Raw genomic sequence first — 24,976 nt, forward strand, 5'->3', positions numbered from 1 at the left:
CACTCCTCATATAGATTTCTAACTGCGTCTGTAAACGTTTTTCTGAATTACGTTTATGAGTTGTCTCCAGTATGGAACTCCTCTCATGGTCATAGCCCATAAACCAATCTATAATACGAATATCATTATAGTACTGGAATCATTTCATGGAATTGAAAGGTTTTTAATCTATTAATGTTTCTAATCATTGTTTGAATATCTCATCCATGTGAGTGAGCAACTTTTATTCACAAGAATTATGAGCTGTATTTAGAAAATTGACTCATTTTTTAAACAGAAATAGATTAATTACATCAATTTCTCAAACTATTCCAATATTTATCGCACAACTGATCTCCATTACTCCTAACTGATCTAAAAAGCCGAGTATTCTTTCTCAGTGCTATCTGTAACAACCATAGAGATTGATTCCATAAAGTAGGCTTTGCCTACAACAGCAACAGTGCAGGGGCTCATAAATATAGGCCCTTTAAATATGGAGCTTTTAAATATGGATGACAATAAAATTCGAATTTAAATTTTTCAAATTTCGAAGAGTATTTATAGTTTTCAAATTATCATCATCACTGAATCAATATTCAACACCACATTCAATGAAGTTTTTGTATACAGGAAGTCTATAAAGTAATAATGAGAATAGGTTTAGTTTCTCTTACATACTGACACAAATAAAAGCTTCAACAATAATTACAATAATTCAAGTATCTGAATTCCATTGCTGAATATTTGTCAACTTTGTGAAGGTCTTCTGAGAGTGGAAAATAACAATTACCAAATAATCACGATTTTTTACTCGAGTAAAAATTAAAGTTTGAAGTTAACCTATCATTAAGAGCAGATTGAGTCTGGAGAATCTTATGTAGCCACAGTTCAAGATATTGAGACATTTTTATAGAATTTCTTCTCTTTTTCTCTCCTTTTCTCTCTTACTCTCCCTTTCTCTCTTCCTCCTTTCTCTTATATCATGGGTGTAATATGTAGTTCATTAACGGACTAATAACCTTAAAAACTTACAAACATGAATCACCACTAAATACTGCCCAAAAAACACGACAAGGCAAGGTCAGGGTGTCTGAGGCTATACCATCATCCTTGCAGATCTGGGCTACATAAATACTCGACTATAGAGTGTATCATGGCGTATACTATGCTAATACAACGCCGGCCACTGTTCACTATTTTGCGGCAGACAATGTTAAAAAACATACGGAAGCTGCTGGTTAATTCATTTCAAATTTTCAGTGTTCCTTATATATATGGACTAATGCTTCCAACTCAGACAATACTGTCGTGGATCTTACTATACTAGCACTGACCAAGCGATGCCCAATTTCAAGCTGCTTGCCATCACAGAATTTCAAGAGAAAAAATAGAGTTCAAAAAGAAACGAAACAAAGAGCATCTCTGTTACTGGAGGCGTTGAATGGGCAAATGAGATTACACTCTCTCGTTTCACGATTCATTTCTTCTTCTTCTTCTTCTTCTTCTTCTTCTCTTCTTCTTCTTCTTCTTCTTCTTCTTCTTCTCTTCTTCTTCTTCTTCTTCTTCTTCTTCTTCTCCTCCTCCTCCTCCTCCTCCTCCTCCTCCTCCTCCTCCTTCTTCATATTCCTCTTCTCCTTCTTTTTCATCTCCTCATTTCAGTTTTCCCCCTTTCCTTCCTCTTCATTTCCTTACGTCTTCCACCCCTCACTCTTCTATCATTCACTCTTCTCTCCTCCAATTTTTCCATCTCTTTCTTATAATTATTATTTCACATTATTTGTTCTCAGTATAATAATAGGTGGACAGAGAATCTAATTTCCCTCTATCTCTCTCTATCAACAGTGGTCAACTGACAATATCAAGAAGCTACTCCCAAATAACTGGGCCAGTGGATTGTTTTTTTCCTTTCTGGCAGTAGGCTAAACAAATATAGCAATGTGACCTGTTTCGTGTTACGCTGGATTCGACTCTGGTAATGTTTGGAACAATAATTCTAATTTAATATGTTAAATATATATGTATTGATAGAAGGTTCCCTGATCACAGCGTGAATGTTAAGTATATTTCACATAAGAGCATCAAATAATAATGTCGTAGAATTGAAATATACAAGAAAGTTTCAATAGTTTTTTTGTGGAAGAAGAGAACTCCGCACTCTGAGAGAATGAATGGGAACACAGTCACCTAACTTGTCATTCTCACCAAAAATACATACATTCATAATTGTGAAGACAAACATAAGTGTTCACAAGCATGAAATTGAACCATGGCTGGATGATATCAGGATTGATTATAGTAACAATAATATTAAAGAAAAACATAGTTTCACAAATCTGATAAAATTTCATTCCAATCATGGAATTAGACCGATGAGAACCTAACTTCAGTGACTTATTTGACAGATTCCTAACAATTCATTGAAATAGGAATGTGATTCTCTCAGACAAGATAGAAAACACTTTACTCATAATGCAAATAAGAAACACGGGTGGTTTTTTTATCATTGAGTTCGAAGAGAATGTATCAGATACTATTAGTTTCTATTTTAGATGATGAGCCATGACACCATCACCTGATATGGGTTGAGGAGGATTAGAAATGAGAAATATCGTGAAGAAGAAGAAGAAAATATTGCGGAGGAAAATAAGAAGATCGACAGCAAATTTTTACCAACCAAATTCGCAAATCAATTATCCCATCCCTTGTTTGATTGCACCTTCCAACACATCACTTTCAAAGCAAACATACTCGATCACGTCAAAAGCAGTATTCGCCCGCACTTTTTAAGGTTCGCCACGCTCTGCAGTCATGTCTGGACATGAGAGAGCGCCCGCATATTAAAGCCAGAATCTGTTTCTCATGGAAATTCGTCCATAACGCATCCACACAGTCTCTGTTAGTCGTCATTTGCATAGTTACGGACTGGGTCTTCTCCATTATTTACAAATCTGTACCTGAGAACCTTCTTCAGACTGTGACTTTACTGTGTTTGATTAACCGAGTCGGCATAGTCTCCTCTCACAAGAACATCAACCAAAAACCAGATGTGTCAGGTGTTCTATGATGTTACTTGAGCTCGGAATAATAAAAAGAAGCCTCCTCATTAGGTAGCGTCATAAATCCTGCTTACCGCCATTCAACAGAGTTCCTTACGTCATCAGTAACTTGGCCCACCATTCATCCCAAATCCCAAACTACTAGAATGGTGGTTTCAGTTTCTAAAACTGAGATTAATGTCCCAGTATCGTTGTCCGACTAATCCTCGATTGTAAGATCCACTTTTAACTGTCATCATTGGTTGAATGAGTAGCTTTGCTGTTATTGATAAGGGATTCTGACAGTTTCACGAATCACTATAATAGTTTTCTAGTTCAAACTAACCATAGAGCAAGGCAATATGTCATCAAAAGTGTGACACAAGATTAAAGGTTACGGCGGTTTCTCTGATTAGAATTAGTTAGACGAAAGGATTTGACAAATTGAATTTGAAAGGACCAGTGGGATTCACTTGAAATTTTCATCATTAATTAAATAGGAAGTTTTGATGTTATGTATGAAGGGTTCTGTCATGTCAAGTGAATCTTTATAAATATGGTATTATCTTTCAAATGGTTTCGGTGTAACTTTTGTTGACTCTAATTTTGCTAGATCTCTCGTTGGCCTACAAATGAATGAAAGTGTGGAAATGACTAAATGCTTTTCAGAAGATAATGGCTATAAATAATTATGTGAGGAAATATATTCCTCTTGAATGGATTGGTAAATTGACGCTTGAGTATATAGTTATGTATAGTAGCCTACAAGTGGATTTGATATTTAGGATGCAAATTATTTGAAAATTTATTTTTATCTATTGATATGCACCACTATATAGTTTCAGATAAATTAATGGAGAACCATAGGAATAGAAGTTTGCACTTTTGACGGTTATTATGGGAATATATGGGAATCAATGTTTCCAGAAAATATAGAAGAGATTAGGATTAGTCTAATGAAACCAGACCCTTAATGATTGATAAAGCCAAAACTATTAACACTTTATCAATAGTTTTTCGCTTTCTTTGCTCAACGATGGTTCAAAAACAATCAACTTGACATTGGGTTAATTAAGTTATCCATTGTTAAAATTATTTTAAAAAGAATAAAAAATATATAGCTGTTAAATTTTACAACACAATAATTTAAAAGAACAAACGGCTAGAAATATGACTGCTCCACTTGGCACCATGCTAAATAAGCCAGTGTTAGTGAGCCGTTATTGTTATTATTACATTTTCACGCTCTTCAAACAATAATGACTTGTTTTTAAATTTGGAAGATAGATGCTTGCATCTCTCATTCTGAAAATGATCATTTAATGGTCTGATAAATTCCGCAATTGAATATCTTCTCAACTAAAAATAAATACACAAAACACTGCCAACATTTTTTTCTGAAGCGACTACCTTTTTTTAAATACAGTAGTAAGCATTGTGGTAGAAATTGAAATAAAATATCGTGTAGACTGGAAAATAGTAAATTCAATGCAATAGTTTACTGGCTATCCAACTGACTAGCTTACTGAATAGTGAATACAGCAAATGAGTACAGAACTTTCATTCACTAGGTGTCAATATAATAACCGTATTATCAATACCATAATAAATTGTCAACAATATTTTTATATGGTTAAAAGTGGTGATATTATACTGTTCTTTTTCATGTGTTTTTTGTGATTATTTTTTGTGTTATATCTCTACACAGTTGATCCCACAATTGTTAGAAATGGATGGAGAAGAGGGTATACGGTCCAATGTATAAGCATAGAGAAAATAATATAAGTAAGGTAGAAGGTACTTGTACCAAACGTACGATCGTTTGACAAAGAGTTTCATTACCAGAAATAATTGTAGACATGTAAACAAAGGAATGGTTGACATTTACATCTGTCAGTTATACCTGATAAATTCAAGGTGGATAATAAACGTGAGTAAATTTTATTCCAACCTTGTTATTTAACTTACAAGTATTTATAAAATGCACTTTCAGTTTCATCTCTATGGATGGATGCCAAGATGTGTCACATGTACATTCATTTTTCGACCATCGTCAAATTCAATCAGTATAAAGTTATTGCATACTTGTAATTCAATCCATTATAATAACATTACTCTATCATACTACCTATTTTTCTAGGAGACAAGTGATTATTCTACGTTATAAAAATGCAACAATACCACTCTAGTGGAATCCAATGCGGTAAACTTGTAAATAAATGTGCATGTGGCCCCAAGAAATCATAGAAATGATTTGTATCATATTTTTCCAGCTCGCTTTGAATAAATTATTATTGGTATTGATCTCGATCTAAAAAATTATACAAATACGAATGACTTCAAATCTTATAGTGAGTCATTATATTGTGAGAAGAAAAACAAAGTAGGCCCTTAGCTGCGAAAATGCTAAACAGCTTCAATAGATTTTGACGCCTTGTCGGTGAATTTATTGGAAGAGCATGAGGATAATAAGTGATGTGTATTCGAACATTGCTCATTCAAGTGCCATTCCCAGTCGATGTGTGTAGAAGCATACAAACAATGTATCGATACATGCCTCCTTGCAACATGAACAATACCATTTGAAGCAGCGGAAACATATTTATTGAACACGTGTTGTCAGTGGAAAAGGTGAGGTGAAGAAATGTCTCGATCTTTATCTATTATCTACGTGATTTACTGTATTTGGGTCTATTTGGGGGGTTGCTGATATCCGGTAAGAGATGACGACTCTTACAATACTAGAGTAGACTAATACTGTTACTGAGTTCTGAATATTTGATGGATTTGTAGGAAACAAGTTTTTGGAACGTTTTAAGAATGATAATACACCATTTTTGAATCTTTGATCCCCAATAATATATTCAATTTTTATCTCCATAAGTTAATAACTCTTGCCTCAAAAATACGGTGAGGAATGATACTTAAAAAAAAGAGTTTTTGTCATCAAAAAGTGATGAATAACTCCACTACTGTAGTGATAACTAACTTCAGGTACTGTTTGGTGAGATATAGTGATATTTATCCTCAATAGAACACTTGAATCAAGAATTTATTAAAATTCGATACACTGAACATTAAACGATATAGGAGTTGAAACATTTATTTGTAACTTTTCGATAAATTCGTGATATTTCAATGTTTTATTATTGAAAACTTGTTGATGAATTCTATTCAAAGTTTCATTGGAAATACATATTAAATTATATTGAAATACGTTATTATTGGAGAAGTGGATACGGATATCATTTTAATTAAAAAGAAAATAATAGAATAGGTTCAATTTATTGGAGAAATAATATCACGGAACAGCCTACTAATATATAAATCTTCTCCACTGATTGAGCAAAAATGAATGATATGGAGTAATACTGACATTAAAACATGCTACTCATATATGATACAATGCTAATCCTATTTGAGTGCTGCGTCCTGTAAAGTTCGAAATTGATATTCACTTTAAACACCTCCCACTCAATCAATGCTGACTATTTAAAGTGAATCACACCAAAGTGGATATAATAAGCTGGAAAGAGAAAGTGAATGGTTGACTCTGAACTTGACAATGACCAAAGGTTAGACCGGTTGCCGCTTCACTCTTTGAAGCCGGAGAGAACGTTGTAAAGTTACGAAAGCGTCTTATTAACCTTCAGAGGTGATTATAATTATTTTTATACAAGATTCAATCCATACTATCAGCATTGATTGCATAGGAGGCATTGATGCTATTTATGAGGGATACTGACAGAGATATGTGTAATCGAGTATAGAGAGATTAACTTTGAACTGTCAGCATAGGATGGATGGAGAGCATTCATGTTATTTATGAGGAATGCTGACTGCTCAAAGTAAATTTCAATATAATCAATTTTGAAGAGTTGCCGTCTTTTTAATCAATGGACTCCAATTAGCGTTTTCTCAAGAAAAGAATGATCGGCTAAACTGATAACAAGAATATTTTGGAGGTTTTAAGGATATGAGCTAGAGTAGTTATAAATTTCACAATAGTTGGAGATTTAATTGAAATTCCATAGAATTTTCCATGTGGAGTATTTTTTTCAATATCTAGTTTCGGATATAATTAATTTATTGTCTTGATTTGTACGTTGGAGAGAATATCCGAGATAAAATTAATTTTAATACTGTAGATGGTACGCCAGAAATCATCATACCATTACAATATTCCCATTTCTTTGATTGATTTATTTATTCATAAGATTACGAAAAAATAATAATTAGGAACAAAGGAAGATTTATTCCATATTCTTGCTGAACACTGGAATACTAGCTTTCTTCAGATATTCTTATTTAAAATGAGCATAATGGAATAAATCGATGAAATTCAATATAATTTTGTTTGAAATAATATGAGTAGACTATTTGTACAACTGTATGCTGGTTTGTTCTCATATGGAATATTTTCTCAATTAATATTGAAACTGATGTTATATATATATATATCGTATGGCATTTTGACACATTTACCTCTCAAATATGAATTATGCGCTCAATTATAATAATTGATTGTCATTAAATTAAAAAAGTCAAAATATAAAACTATGCAAATGGAGAGAGCCAGTAGTTTTATTAACATAATTATCAAAAGATAAAACTAGACATATTATAAAGCTAAGTCCAAATCAGCCAACCATTCAAGAGCTGCTGGTACAGCATTCACAAAATCCTCAATGGCATGGGGATACAACCTGACAGGACAGACCTCAGTTATATGTTTCAAAGTTTGTTTTGGAGCTCCACAGTCACATTCAGGTGATGGAATGATCCCCCATTTATGCAGACTGTCCCCACATACACCATGCCCTGTTCGCACCCTGTTTAATCCCTTCCAAAGGTGACGGGGAAGGCTGAAACCTTCTGGCTCTTTATTTGGCTTGATAAGCCGTGCCAATTGGTCAGGTGCTTGCAAATTCCAAGAAGCATTCCACTCTGAGTCTATGTTGAAATTGGTTCTAACCAAATCCTTTGCAGATGTCAATGAAGGCCTTCTAGATCTGAGGCGACCTATTTCTAGGTCGGGAAGGTCTTCATGAATTGGCAGCATTGGGTTATCGGAAATCTTTTTGAACTCCTTTAACAGGGCATTTTTCCTCCGTAAGGGAGGTGGAGCAATATTGCTCAGTATTGGTAGCCAATTTACAGGAGTTGACTTGATACACCCAGTAATCATTCTCATAGCCATGTTGAGCTGTGCATCATTTCTTAGTGTATGGGCTATTGATCCACACAGGTGCACAGTCACATTCTGCTACAGAATAAACAAGAGACAGAGTGGAGCACCGCAGGGTATGGGCTGAGGCACCCCAAGTAGAACCACACAATTTTTGAATTATGTTATTGCGGGTTTGAATTTTCTTTGAGGTGGTCTCCAGGTGTTTTTTGAAAGACAGTGTTCTATCCAGTGTAATACCTAGATATTTGGGGAAATTTTGATGCTGGAGAAGTACATTATTGAAATGAACCTGGAGTTTCCTATTTGCCATTTTATTATTTAGGTGGAATGAGCTGACTTCTGTTTTCTTCAGGTTTGAATAAGCCTCCATTTATGGAAGTATTCCCCCATCTTCTTCAGGTCTTCAGAGAGCAATTCCTCAGTTTTTTCAAAATTTTTATGCTGAGCTGCAAGGGCCATATCATCAGCATATATGAACTTTTTAGAACATGTGATAGGCATCTGCTGTGTATAAATTGAAAAGACTTGGAGCAAGGACTGAACCCTGTGGAAGACCATTATTAAGTTTTTTCTGTTTACTGATCTTATTGCCCAGAATAACTTCAAATTTCCTATCAGAAAGCATATTACCAATGAGCCTTATAATAGTTTGACATTGGATGACCTGTATCAGTTTGTATAAGAGTCCCTGTTTCCAAACTGTGTCATATGCAGCAGTCAAATCCACAAATGCCACAGAAGTTTTCAAACACTTTTGAAACCCAGCTTCAATATGACTGGTCAGGCCTAGAACCTGGTCACCACAGCTTCTACTTGTTCTAAAGCCTGCTTGTTCCACAGGGATAGCTTCTGAGACTATTGGTCCAATTCTATTCAAAATGAGTCTTTCAAGCAGCTTATAGCAACAGCTCAACAGTGCTATAGGACGGTAGCTTTCAGCCTGATCCTCAGGTTAATTTGGCTTGAGGATTGCAATTATTTTTGTTCTCTTAAAAGCCTTTGGTAAGTGACCTGTTTGTAAAATATCAGAGAAAAATCTAGTCAACCATTGCAGAGCATTCTTTCCAAAATGAATTAGGAATTCTGGATGGATTCCATCAAACCCAGGAGCCTTGCCCACTTTAATTTCTTTCACAGCCTCCGTGAGCTCATCCAACGTGAAGTCTCTTGCAGACTCTGACCTGGTAGGAGCATTTTTCCTCATTGTAGTGAAAGATTTTTTAATTTCTTTTGTATGCTGAGGGTCCCGAGGTGCTCTGGACAGAGTAACCATTCTGCTTGCAATTTTATTTGGAGTAACCATGGGGGTCTTATGAATGACAGCACTCCCTCCACCCAGCTTTCTTAGTAGACTCCAGGCTTTTCTGCTAGATTTCTTAAAATCCAGAGATTCAGTAGTTTTCATCCATTTTTCCCGCCTCTCAGAGTCCAAGGTATGGAGGAGCTCTGTAGCTACATTTGGGTTCTCAGTCTCCAGATAAGTCTCATATAGCTGTTTACATTCACTACTCCATCCAGGGATGTACTCTTTTCGATAACCCCTAGGAACTTTCCTTTTAGCAGTTGCAATTACAGCTTTCACAAACCGATCATATTCTTGCATACAGGGGGTATCCATCTTACCACTGCATCAAGCTCGTGAGTGAATTCTTTCCAGTTTGCTCTCTTAAAGTTCCATCTAGGTCGTGGAATGGATCGAATTATTGGAATTTGAATTCCCAGCTCAACCACTACTGGGCGGTGTTGACTGTGTGGAAAATTGCCCAGTACTCTACGAGATGTTTGCAATGGCTGATTGTCTTTGTTATGGGTAACAAAGCACAAATCTGGATTGTATTCCCTATTCCATGCAGCTGATTTAAACGTTCCTCTATCTTTGGCATTGAATATGAGGCTCATGTTGCTCCTCTCAGCCCAGCCCACAAGAGCTTCACCATTCTCATCACTCTGATTATAACGCCACATGGTGTGGTGACTGTTGAAGTCTCCAATGTATACAGCAGGGTGAGGCACATCTGGCAGCACCTCAGGTGACCAGGCTGCTGGAGGGGGCTTATATACATTAACTATACTTGTATCCTCCACCATCACTGTCACTGTTTCGATGGTATTGCTTGACTTTGCTGACACAAGATAAGCATTTTCTACGTTATTTCGTATATAAGTTGCACATCCATGATGCTTGTTGTAAGTTGCCCCTAAAACCTCATAGCCCGGTATCCTTCCCCTTGCCCCAAGCTGCTGCTCACTATCTGCGTGAGTCTCCTGAATGACAGCCACGTCTATTTTGTGTTTACTTAAAAGTTTGGATAGGTACTGACTCTTAGCATAGCTTATTCCTTCTACATTAATTTGACAAATTCTAATAATATTACCTATAGTTCTAGTTGTGTGGTCCTGAGAAGGACCATTTGAATTGAAATTTTCCATTTGATGTGTCAAACTGGCCAGGAGATCCTAAGATAAGTCTGGCCGCCAGCAGTTCTAGCTCATTTAGTATGAACCAAGGATGCACGTGTAACAATGTCACGGACGCGAGCTAGATTGCACCACAAAAAACGCAGCAGTCAACAAACTAAAATTAAATGCTCATATATTGCTGATCACTGCCAACCAAAAACCTTCACCAAAACTGATGTTGTAATTTATGTATAAGATATAAGTTATTCATATTGAGAGTGATTATTGGACAACCGATTTCTTCCGATACTATTTATGATGTATCAAGATTATTGAGGAGTGATCCCACCCATCTAAACATTGATGTTCTGATTTGATTAAAGCTAATAAATTATTAGCTGCCAAACTATGTGATACTACTTTTGATAAGTGCGTTGAATATTGTCTATTAAAACATTTTGAGGCAGTCAGTAGATTAGAATTATGTCGCATTAATTACCTGACTGTATTTTGATCTCGTATGGTGTTTTTCTCTTGCTTGGGGCTAGTTGCAAAAACTGAAAGACAGGTATAAGCCAATAAATCTACTCATAGATTGTTGGAATGATAACTTGAATCATAAATTCATTTGCGATGATAATTATTCAACATTGTCTACAGCACGCGAAACAAACATGGTTCATTAATATCAATGGACAGCAAAATTAAATACTTGAACTGTATAATATATTGCAAATTTTCAGATTAAAATTATTTATTATATAGGCTACTCATTTCGCAGCAGGAGAGAGGATTAATTAATTCACTTAGCCTGATTTATTATCTAGTTGATACATGTTGGATGTTACTAACACTGAACACTACGGATAAATCTCAGATCATGCTACAAAATATTGTTCATTTTCGTCTTCTTTACTAAAAAATTAGAAGCAATTCCAGATTAATCAGATCATTCAATTATCCAAAGAATTCAACAATAATTTAATAATTAATAAAGTGATCATTTAATGAATTGTTTCAATTATTATCATTCAAAAATTTTGAAGATTTCTTATCAAAATCTCCAGTATCCGATTTTTTAGGTGTTTTGAAGAGTTTGTGATCAGTATTTAATGAATAAATTTAAGTATTTACTATTGAGTTGAGACTGACAGATAATATTTTGGAAATCTTTCAAAAACTGATGTTCATTTTGTCTTCATCATAACAAAAAAGAAAATCTGTGAAACATCTGTGACATCGTGGACATCACTGAAAAACATGTTTTTCCAATACAACACAAATAAGACAAAATAGAATCATTCCTGCTACCGATGTTTTCTCAAGCTTTCAACTTGGTTCAACTACACACCTGCGCCCATATCCCTACTCCCACAAGGAATAACGTGATTTACCGATGTCTTATCAGATTTCCGCCGCTGGAGATCAACTAGAGATTCGAGCAAGACGATAAGACATCATTAGACGCGCTCCGCTATCTGAGGCGGCGTTGCACTGGGTTGCTGCTGCTTATCACACGGCAACTGCAACTGCATGTTGCAACGATGCACCCAGGATGCACCGGATAACATTAATAAGCTGAAAATGGTCGTAGATCAAATAAAGCAGCCCTTAATTGCTGTTTAATACCTCTCTGGAGTTCTAGTAGTAGAGAGGTTGGGTTTTCGACGAGTTGAGATGATCTTCGGTAGTTGCTGTGGAGGGAGATGCTTGAGAAGAAAGGAAAGTGATTGGTTAAGGAGGTGGGATGAGAGAAGGTATTGGAATAAGAGAAAAGGGGGAAAGAAGAAAAGAAGAAGAAGAAGAAGAAGAAGAAGAAGAAGAAGAAGTTGGGGAAAACAGATACCATGAAAAAAATCAGAGAAATAGAAGAAGTGATAGAAAGGATGATTTGATGTAATCGAGAGGAGAAAGAGGGAGGGAGTGTGGGGAGAAGAAGAAGAATATAGTATGAGGAGACAGGAAAATAGTGAGGCGATAATGAATGAATATGGATGTTGAAGGGGAGGGGAGGGGATGAAAACAATATGAAAAATGAACGGAGAATCGACAAAGTGAAGAAAGAAGGAAAAGGAATGGATTAGGAGATAGACCAGGGATACTGCAAAAAAGTCGATGAGGATGAAGAAGAGTGGTGAAATCAAGAGTCGAGAAATCAAGTGGTGTAGCAGAAGTAGAAGCAGAAGATGATGAGGAAGAACTGTAAATAGTTGTGGGAGGGCGTTAAATGTAGTTTGTGGTAGCAAAGAGTTGATGAAAAAGAAAATAACAACAATTAACTCGATATGAAAACAAAAAGAGGGAAAAGAAGATGGAGAGGAGTATGAGTAAAGTGGAATAATGAGAAAGAAATAGAGGTGAAAATGGAATGAGGAGAAGAAAAGAACAGGATATGTTTGTGATGAATGGAATAACTAAGAAGGGGAAGTGGAGAATGGGAAGTGGGAATGTAGATAATAGTCCTCTAGTAGTTGGGTAGATAATATTCTCCAGGAAGCTAATAGGAGAAGATATTGACTTGTGCAATGTGTAGGTGAGAGAGAGGGTGGATTGTCCAGGTGTATATTGGCGTTCCTAGACAGCGATTAGACGGAACAATAGCAATTACGAAGATGCTAAGATGGTAATTATGCCGCTATGTCGGTTGTTGCATTGCATGTACCATCAGTCATCTTGATCATCCCTCTCTTTTCTCTCTCCTTCATTAGCCCTCAGTGTACTGCCTCCCATCTTTTATCTCTCTTCTCTACATCCTCTCTTCATCAAATCCATTATGAGCTTCTGCTCTCTTTATTTAGACTCTAGTTGCATGATAGTAAGCTCAGAGAAGGATAGGAGAATCCTTCTTCCCTCTGTGTAATGATCCCTCTCATACTTCTCTGGAATTTCTTCTTTTTATCGAGTATCCTTCTTCATTCCTCCCCGATTCATCCTGTTTTTATCTATCCTATTCCATTACCCTTCCTTCACTACTTTATCCCATTCTTCTATCCTTTCACAAGCCGCCTCTGTACTCAATATCTTCTCGCATTACCAACCTAACAGCACTTAAATTTCCTCACAGGCGCCATTCGTGATATGTTGTACTGCAAATGTGTATGCGCTAATGAAAAGACAATAAATACAGTCGATAAGTCGGTAGGCGTAAATAGGGGGAATAGAATTGCACGTAAATAACATTGGTAACAATGCCGCGGCTTTCTTGTCTTTCAGTATTTGTTGCCTTAAGTGTAATTAGAAGTAGTAATTAATGGTGTTAGCGTATTCTACCCACCTACCCAGTTATGAGTTACAACTGTTTTCATGGTCAGTGAGGATATGATTCTTGAAGGTTTGCTTCCGATACTCAAAGTTCCCTTTTAAGGTATTGAGGGAAATGTAGAATACTGGAACAATCACGTGAGGATATTCATGAAAATTATTCAATTCGATCAAGTTGTTATTATCGAATATCATTATAATTTAAAAGATGGAGAGTGAAAAATGAAACTGATACTATTCATCCCCACAAGGTAGGCCTCGGGATGTTCACTTTTTTTCATTGCTTTATATTAATTGATTATTGCTTCAGCTATCATCTTGATGAAATGAAATGAAATTAACTTCATTTTCCAAAAAAACATCACAAACAAAGAAAACTAAAAACAATAAGGGAACTTACTTATTGCATTAGCATGCATATTACAAGTTGATGTGGCTATATATTATTATAGTTTATCAAAAAGAAAGTAACATTGCTGCTAGAATAATTACTATGTCTATTATGAATAATTGAGGGTAATATTCGAGGGAAAATGATATCGCATAGGTTTAAAACCTGTGCGCAGGTAGGTTATTAAAAAAGGATCAAAACAAAAACATTATGTTTAATAGGATGAAGGATAAAAACAACATGATATTTTTTTATGTTGATACAGTTGTCACACAAATTGATGTAAATATTTTGAAAGTATTGAAAATAAAAATTGATTTGATTTGAGAGTGCCGGATCTCCATAGTCCTAATCATTATGATTTCAGAACTGATTAACAGAGCAGGTTTAAATGGGCTGGTATAGCCCAGTTCCAAATTCAACTTTGGTCCAAAGAAAAAAATCAGATAAACATTTTGCTAGGAGAGATATTTCGCTCTTCATCAGACATTGCTGCTCTCTACGTTCATTCCTTCTCACCTTCACAATGTTATCCGTGATAGGATCTCAAAGCAGATTAGGTGTGGCTTCAGATACAGGTGGATAAATTCCGAAGAAAAGCAAATAGAGATTGTTGCCATTGGACAAAAACTCAGAGAGAAACTACATTTGGAATCAGATATGTATTATTTTATGGGAATCTTCATGTGAAATCAGATATGTATTTTATGAGTACAAGAAGTCTTTGATAAAAGCGGCTTTGTGTGTTATGAAATACTACATGTCACATATATGGATGCAAATACATATATGACACTCACTTCGTTTTAGAATAACGGATGAACGAAAAGTATGAAAAAAGTAAAGTAAAATAAAAGGATGTGAGCGAGGAATATATTGCATTCAAAGTATGGTGGATTTCACATATCCAAGTTGAGAATATTATAGATACAACCTGATATCAAGGAATATAAATCCTATTCGATAGAATCAATATGGCGGTTGGTTATAACAAATTCACATTCCTTTGCTATTCTTTGATAGCGAATTGAGACGGTTGGAAAAACGCTGAGATTATATCAATATTGGAGTAGGTTAGATTGTAGAGGAGAATTATTTTATGGATTGTGGTAGGCCGTTATGCTCAGTTTGTGCATGAATTATTCTCCTGCTAGGAGAAAACTCAAATAAAGGACAAAGAGTTAGTTAGAATTGTAGAATAGTAGGGCAGAATTGGAATAATAAATATTGCAATATCGTTTTACAGTAGTACATAATATTTTCATATTATAACCCTTGAAATAATAAATGTTGTAATTTATAATCGTTTCAAAGTAGTACATATTATATTGTTCCATATTATATTTTGACAGTGTATTGTTGGATTATTCCACAATGATTTCTAGATGAAACACTTATAGATGGATTGTATTGATGGATGGAACTTTCATAGATTACTTTTCCCCTCGTACTTCATGCCTGCAAAAGAGAGAATAATGAGACAAATTTCAAATATTGATATTTATAGTAATAAATACTATTCGATTTATTTTATATAGCGCTACTACTTCTATTAGGTAGAATGTAGGTAGGTCTACCATTTAAAAAAACATCAATGAAATAAAGTGTTATGATGTTATTTTATCACAATTAATAAATTATACAGGGATGATATTACAAGGAACACTCACTCGAATTGATATTTCCCCTCAGCACTTTCCAATAAATGAATCTAGATCACTAAATTCCAGTATTTAGAATGCAGTTCTAATTAGAATAAAATTCCAATTCCAAAGTGAATACCTTGAGAGTCATTTCTACAATAATCGTGCTGTATATCAATATTATAAAACCAGGTATCTTAAAGCCTTCAAATAATATCGACTGGCGACTCCATCCAGTTCAATGCACTCAAATCAATGTACCATTCAATATTTTCTTGGAAACTATTCAAGAAATACCGCATACCATACATGAATACTTACGCTAAATAAGCCGACATTGATTCTATCCCATATAATACTTGCCTGAGCTGCTTCTACCCCATGTGGTCAATAGTAATAGATTGCCTAGTTCTTTTTTTTCATTCCTACTCCCACCAGATCCTCATTCACACAAGTCGTTTTTCTTCGATCGGAAATCATAAAGTACACCTCTGATGTCGCAATAAATTGCCCAGAGCATGCATAACACGGTAATTGCACTCAGCTGTGCATCCACAAGTTCATTCGTAGACTAAGAAGTTATGAGGAAAGTTGAAGAAGAAGTTATGAGAAAAGTTATATATGCTTACTGGGGACAAATGCAAGCTTATTGCAAGTTGCATGCAATAAAGTACCTACTGCGTGAATACTCCAACTGAAAGATTTCATTTTATTAATGTCGAGTGGCAGATAGTTTATCGTGTCTGATCGGAGCAAATACACAAAACTACTGCTGGTGCTAAGTCAATACCAATCGATTTATCGACGCATCCACTGCTGAATAAAGTCAGACTAACTGGTTTTACCAGCTGCTGGCTCCAGTAAAGTACAAAAAGAATGAAACTAAGAAAGAAGAAAAAAGATAGAAGAAGAGATGAAAAAGGAAGAGGTGATGGGAGGGTGAAGTATGCGTTAGGAAAGGAATTAAGTTCAAAATGTAAGATAGAAGCAGTTCAACTTGAAGTAGTTGACAATGCTTTATAACTTTATGGATGTGTTTATTTCCACTTGCCAAGAGGCTTAACTTCATTCATGTTTATCCACTGTAGGCTCTGGACTTTCCAATTTAAATTGCATTCAGAACCGATGTCAATAGTTCATGATAACTTATTCAGTGACATTGCACTCATTCATATAAACCCACATGACTTGAAATGGCAGTAGCCTATATAGGTATTGAGAATATTGTTGACAATAATTCAATGCTTAATGAATTCCAACTTGATGTTGAAGTGATGGATAATCATGCAAAAATTATGTAATACTCAGAAGTATGATTACTGATTCATCAATAAGTCTGATAAACGTTTTGTGTAGACTTAAAAGTCATATACATGATAAAAGACTCTTAAGTTCCCTCAACTAAAATTTCATTGAAATATAGAGTTACCATTATTGGTAGTTATTAATTTCTACATTGGAAGATACACAAATCATTGAAAGATTGGGAAAGGATCAACAGGCTTAGCCCAAATATTCTCCTTAGTTTCTCTTTAGTAGCCTGCAGCTATGTGGAAATAAAGCTGTAGTAAACCATACTGAAGCTATACAACAATACAGCTGTACTAATTACAGCTCTACTAGTACAGTTCTACTAACAGCTATACTAAGTATACTACTATACAGCTGCTTTTCCTAGCCTAGTTTTTTCTCCATTTTACTTGTTCATTTGATTATTTTTCCACTTCTTTCACAATGCAAGAATCCTCCCTATAACTTTTCACGTACCTATTTACCAGTCCACACGCATTCCTGTTTCACAGCAACACACCCCACACCATAATCCGTAATTTGTATTTAAGTTGAATGCCAATGGGAAGCAACATGCATGTGGCTCATTGTTTACGGCTAGAGTTCACTATCAATTCAGACTGACTTACAACTTGGTCTGTTAGTAGATAGGATTTATTTAGTATGCACAGTTGCACTTGGAGTTGCAGTTGGAGGAAAGACAAATTAGTATTTACTTCCTAAACAAAGTGGCTGGTGCTTCCAAGTCAGACATTAATGGCTCGTGAGAAAAAAGGTAGAGTTGAATATGCAATCGAGAATGAATGAATTATTGGCGAGGAGTGATTGTTTATTTTCAATCCACACACGTCTGGGGAGCCAACTGTCAAGAGCAACTTGTTTCAAGACAGACTGACTTTCAGTCGATGCTTAAATTGAACTTAAAGACGTGTAAGTTGGTCTTAAGACTCAAGTTGATTTCTGTTCAATGCTTGGAGACGTTTCAACGCATAGGCTGCAGTTTGCGCTTGGTTTGAAGTTGAATAACTGCTTACAACTCCGAGTCCAAGAAGTGTTTGCGATATTTCACTCGCGTTGAGAAACAACTGGAAACTAAAATTAGAAATCCACTGGATATCCTGACAGCTTGACGTAGTTGTCAAACTAACTTATTTTCTTTAGCTGTCAGGTCTATAACTACTAGAAAATGACAATGATTGGTGTGTTTTAATTTTGTTTCTTGTTGCATTGAAATTTGAAATTGACATTTCAGTTTCTCTCCTCTCCTTAGAATCCCTTCTCCCAATACTTCTCTGCATTTCCTCATTTTGCAGGGTTGCGCAATGATGTATGTATGATTCCAAATAACAGTTACAAACTTTTTTTCAAACGAAATTTGGAATGTATATATTTATTTAATTTGAAATCTCTGATGTTGTATTTCAATAAATCTCCGATCATTTCATCTCTTATTTATATTATATCGTCTATTTATACTCTTTAAACCTTACCACTAGTCACTAGTCCTTCTCACAACTGATTTGACATGAACCTATTTATCTTTTGTGAAATAATTACACAATTCCAATTTCCAATGATCGTGATTCAAAAACGTGCATTGAATTTCAAGTCTCTCTCAAATTATTTTTATCACATATTATAATATTGAATCACAACTGATTTGATGAATGAAGATAACGCATTTATGTTTGTATTAGTATTCATGTTTGGATTAATGTTATTAGTGAAAATAAACGATGTTTTAACATCAAATTTATGTTTTAAAATTAAACCTATTGTCTCGATTCGAAACGATGGCTTTTAAACGATTGTCTCGATTTGAAACGATGAATCGAGAAGGGAATAACGGTGTACATAGTTCTACTATGAGAAAAAACTCAACAGCTCAATATTTGAAAGTGGTTGTTTCAATTGAACGGTATCTTAAAAATACTACGACAGGGACAGACGGGGCAAAGAGTGGATGTAAAATAATAAGAGCTGGGTCAGTGCGAGAATACTATGATGATTCTACGATCCTACACAGACTGCATTTACAACAGACAGACACTTTTCTGTCTCTGTGACCCCCCCCCCCATCCGCCATCATCCCTCTCGCAGTTTATACAACTCCCCCCCCCTTTAAACAGATCCCCCAGCCTCTCAATAACCCACACCTACTAAAGCGAGCTCACTAGTCACTACTTGATCAGTGTCCAAGTGAATCAAGGCCAATTTGTGATGTACTCATACTAGACTCTGCTAACTGTCTGTCTCCGCGTCAGACGTCACCGTGAAGTTTAGCCGATAAATATGAAGAAAAAGAAGTAGAAGAAGGGGGAGAAGGAGAAGAAGAGAATCAGAAAGAAAGAAGGAGAAGAAGAAAAAGAAATCAAGAAAGAAATGTTGATGATGATTTGGGCACATGTCCCAATCCAAGCAGACATTTCTAACTTCGTTTTGGCAAACTCTGCAAATGTCTGGTGATAAATTGAATATTAAATACATAAATCATATTAGGATATCAGATACATTACTATAGGTCTGCATAAATCATCAACCGTGTCATAGCTAGCACGCTCTGTTACGAAAACCAAATTTAAGGCTCAATTCTGGAGGGAAAAATCGCCATGCCAGCTGCTGGTGAACTGCTACACCTGTTCCAACTAATCTGTTTGAAATGTTCAGTAGCTCTAATCCTTCCGCTGGTATATTGCGATATTAATGTGGTAAAGGATGTGATACTACTCCATTTGTGAGTGGGAAAAGATGATGGTTTTGATAATTCTCACAATTCTTAATAATTTATATCGTCATTCATGTCTCTTCTCATTAAAATCCCGAATAATCTCATGAGATGTAACGAATCTATCAGGCTACATTTTACTACCTCATAATGCCAAATTAATTTCAATTTACTTCTCACAGCTCTACGAATCCTTTAAACATCAAATTATTTGTTGACTTTGACTCTGAGAGAGATGAAACTTGACGTATTATTCCACTGTAGGCCTATATACTTGTAAGATACTATACTTGGTTTGTTTTTCTGAGTTGGTATATTCTATGGAACATAGATAATGTCTCCATTATATTATGGAATATGCGGTTTTGAATGACCATCATCTGTATTTCACTACCGTTGATATTAAAATTGATATTATACAAAAGTTTATATTGCTAACTTGGATAAACAATCTAACTGGATCAAATCCGTTGCCAGAAGTTTCATTTCATTCAATGTTCCATCCATATTTTGTTAGTTTATCGTTATTGTTTGGTTGACCTCAGATTGTAAGCGTTGTTAAAATGGAGAGCATTGTTGTTACAGATAGTAAGGAATGCTGATAGGAGTGAATCTTACTGTAGTTAGTCTATAGCAAGTTTCTCATGTCAACAGTTCAACAGTTTAATAATGTTGAACTCTGTGGAGGAATTGATAATTTATGTATACAGAAATTGTGTAAAGAACATGGATGCGAAACATTGATTGATAAGGTAGACAGAAATGAGAAAAAAGGAAAAATAGAATAGAGCGGGTTGATAGAAGATACAAAATGAAAGGAATAGTGAGCGAAGGACTCCAATTTTACAGAAAGATGGCGATGAGAGAGAGAAAAGGTAACAGCCGAGTCTAAAAGGAGATGAAGTATATAATGGAAATTACTTTCGGAAGGCGCTTACTGCTCACTGATGGTGACAGTTTGCACACGAACAACATCAAAGAGAGAAAAAAGAGAAAAAGGAAAAGAGAAGGAAAGAGAAACCTGTCCATTGTCGGCGGTGAGAAGAGACAGAATGTCGCTAAAGAGATAACAAACGAGATTTGATCGGACGCCGGCTAGGGATCAGGTTTCCTCCACTTGTCATTGCTGGCTGCAGGACAGGGAAGCAAAGCATGCAGTGGACGGACAATGGACATGGCAGTCTTCGAGAATGACTGGAAGAGTCTCCGATGTTGACGAAAAAGAGGTGTTGCATTTTCCATTAGCTATTTTGTTATGTATCAACAGAGAAAAACTTACATTTGATCTATGGTATCAGCTTGTAACATGGATTATTATTGTTCATTATTGATCACTTGTGAAATAGTCAATTTTCAAAACTATGCTTGCCCTATAGGATCGTGCAAATGATGTTTCCTGCAAGAACATTTTTAGTGAGTTTTATTATTCACCAAAGTTGTTGGATGAAAGCATTGATTGATTTCTCAATAAAAACTCTTCAATACAACTAGTATTATCTTGAGACTATACATCAAAATGCTACTCATTCGCTACCTTCTCATGTATTCTTGTACTTGAAAGTACTTTACTGGAACCACTATTTTGATAAGGAGGTATCCCAGACCACTTGACAATCCTCCAGTATCATTCCACTCCAGAAATCAGGTGAATAAATGTAGCAACTGGTTTATATAAATCAACATATCAGTTTCTCACAGATAATTTCTCTATCAAACATAGGTACTCAAAAGTGGAATATCAGATCCATTGCACAATTTTATAATATTGTAGTGAATCAGTTGCCGGCTCAGTTTTGAAAGTTGACTTAAAATACCATTCATCACTACATGCCTTACTGAGTAGTATTGCATGAAAGATATGCTGCACCACTATATGCTGTTCCACTTAACATATTTATCATGCAATAAATAGTCTCAACTACTTTACCAGTTTGTTTAACACATGTTTTACAACGGACAGTATAACTTGCCAGTACCGAGACAGACCTAATTATTATACGGTAATGTTATGTCATTGCTGGTACTCCAACCGATAAAAGAAATATGCTGTTTAATTCATGCTTCACAGTATTTCAGACCACCCTGTATCCACACTGACAGCCGGGTTCTAATGGATATTCTCATTTTTAATGGCTCGACAAGTAAATATACTCTCACTGTGCATTACCTTATCAATGAATATCATCGTTCAAGTACTTGCTTGGAGCGGCTGATTTTTCTAGAAATGTCAGAACACATAAAATTTTACATCAGAACTAGTAGTGGTATCAGTCCGACTGTCAAGCATAACTTTGCCAATCCTCGAGAAAGAGAGAAAAATAATTGAGATAAAGTACAATATTTTACGGGGAGTAGAGAAAGAGAACTAATGAATTGGAGAGGAACAGATAGAGGGAATAATATTGTATAGTTCCAAGCTTTCAACACCTGTAATGAAGCAATTACCTCAAGTTTTCTTATAATATATACTCACCGTCTTACTTATCGATATAGAAACATGAAATTCCTTCTATTGTCCTTCATTTCAATATAAAATTATTACACACAGCATAAAATGAAATTTTCTCTTACGAACAATATTTACAATAAACTCAGATGAACACTTTAATTCACTTTGCAGAATGGCAACTGTGTCTTCAATTGTTTTTAGTATGCATTCTACTATAAAAGGTATAGGAATTTTATGACAAGTAGCTTACATACTGTATCAACATAGATAACACATACACATATGTTCTAGACTTGAACAGTTCCTCTATAATATCACCTAGCTTAGAGATTAGAGATAGCATGAAATATTTTATTGCTACATTATTGAGTATCATAATATAACAGTATTAACTACAGTTACAGTATAAATAATGTAGTAGGCCTAACTGTAATATAGTAACATTCTGTAATGTAGACACTACTGCATGAACCTGTTATCATTATTTCAGTTCAATTCCACCATGAAATAGCTTAAACAGTTCAAATCGATCACTTCATTATTATATTTTTCAAGTCTCAAGTACAGAAGTACAGAGAAAGTAGATAGAGAAATCTATATGAAGTAAAGAGAGAAGAGAATAGAAGTATGAAGAATAGAGATAATAGAACAGTAGTTTCAATGATAGTATGAGATGATTTCATCAGTTTGGAACAAACTATTCTCTGTATCATTGCCAACTGGAAAAATTCTTCAATACTTCACTATTTCTTCAAGAATTTTAACAGTCCATATCTTTTATTGTATTGAGTATTGATACCTGTAATTCCTTTCCATGAAACATATTAAGATAGCTTCATTATTACTCATAAACAAATGAGTATTTCAAGTCATATTTTATGAGAATATTCATAAATACTTATAAGGACTTGATAGAGCCTTCGACTTGTCCCGGAAATTGTTATTTAGTAAACGCCCTTCTATGACCCTTTCACACATCTTTGCTCGAGTTAATTATTCGAGAATTTTACGCAACACGGCTTCCAGTAATTCTAGGGAAACTGGAAAGGGCGAGCCTTGAAGATGTGAAGAGGATGCACTCATTGGAAATGTCAGGTTCTCTGCAGAAATTTCACACTCGACTAATTGCGAATGAGGCTTTCTTCTGGGCCCTCCTGATGGAGTGACAATTACCATGTGAAATGCAATCAACGATTGACAGGAGGCTCTGTTCTCACTTCACTGTTTCCTACTGAAAACTCCCCTCAAAGGAGTTGGAGCCATGGTGATAGATTCACATTCAATTCACAGATCAAGTCTGATACAAGAAATGGAATTGAAAATATATTTCATAAATATTTTTATGTTTGAGGAAAGCTCACAAAGTTCACCTATGAATGTATTCGAATGTATAATAATGTATAAGTATCAATTTAAAATGTCTTATGATCTTGTAGGAGGGTGGAGATTGAAAGTACTATATCAATAACTATATCCCGATAACATTGTTCATCTCGCAAATATTTCACAATCATTTTATCTGTATGAAATGAGCCTTCATCCAACAAACTACAATAAGAAAGGGAAGAACTCCCATTATTCCCTGCAGTTTAATTCATATTTCTAATTCTATCGAATTCTGTCTGAAATAGTGATGGAATATCAAGATCCTGAACAATTTCTAAAGTGACATTCAGATATTGTTATCACCGTTACGGATGAAAATGAGGGTTCATGTTGGGAAAAGCTTTCTAAAAAGGTCACTGTATTAATTTTATCTCATAGAAGAAAGTCCAATAATTCAGAAATTAATGTTTTGCTGTTTAGAAGAAGAGTTAAATTTGGAATTGTCAATTCACATTGATTTGCTAATTTTTTTTTTTTGCTGAAATGCAAGGTACAAGATTCGAGAGAATTTACCGAATAGACATACAGTACTTCTGTAATGATTCATTCTAGTAAACAACTCTCATGTTTATTTCCAGTATCTCCAAATGATTCTAAGAGAGTTAGTTTTATGAAATCTGTTATTCATGAAATCATAATTATTTATCATCGTTTAAATTCATTGGATTTACACTCAATATTCCTATCTATTGATTTGAATATAATATTGACAATAAAACTTTGTTTTCTTAATCGTGTTTACATCAGGCTTGGCATCATAGGATTGTAAACAGCATTCTGCATAATAGAGTTGTGAATTGTCACGATTACTTCGATTTTTAAACATCATTTTCCTATACTATTAAAACAGCAATTTCTGTTTAGATGTTTATATGTTTGTATTTCACCGGATCTCGAAAATGGCTCTAACGATTATCTCGAAATTCAGAACATAGTAGGTTTATAATATAAAAATACGATTGCACTAGGTCTCATACCTGGAAAAACTCGCTGAAGGACATTTAAAGGATAGTTATTTTCATCCTTGGAAAAACAACAGATAATAATTATTTCGTCGTCTGTTGATGATGGAAGTGAGTGAGCTAGTTCATGTGTGTGGAACTGTATCAATATTATGACTCAGCTGTTGAAAGTTTGTAATCATTCTGTTGAAATAATCATTCAATCAGGTACTTAGTGCCGGCTGCAAAGAAGCCGGGTTATTCTCAATACTGATTAATTCC

General features: G+C 35.0%; 1 protein-coding gene across 1 annotated transcript in view; it reads left to right on the forward strand.

Moving 5' to 3' along the window:
• Positions 1-24,976, forward strand: part of LOC111061139 (A disintegrin and metalloproteinase with thrombospondin motifs 9) — a 116,557-nt gene that overhangs the window by 17,738 nt on the left and 73,843 nt on the right.

This window comes from Nilaparvata lugens, chromosome 6 (genome assembly GCF_014356525.2).
Source record: "Nilaparvata lugens isolate BPH chromosome 6, ASM1435652v1, whole genome shotgun sequence".
Lineage (NCBI taxonomy): Eukaryota > Metazoa > Arthropoda > Insecta > Hemiptera > Delphacidae > Nilaparvata > Nilaparvata lugens.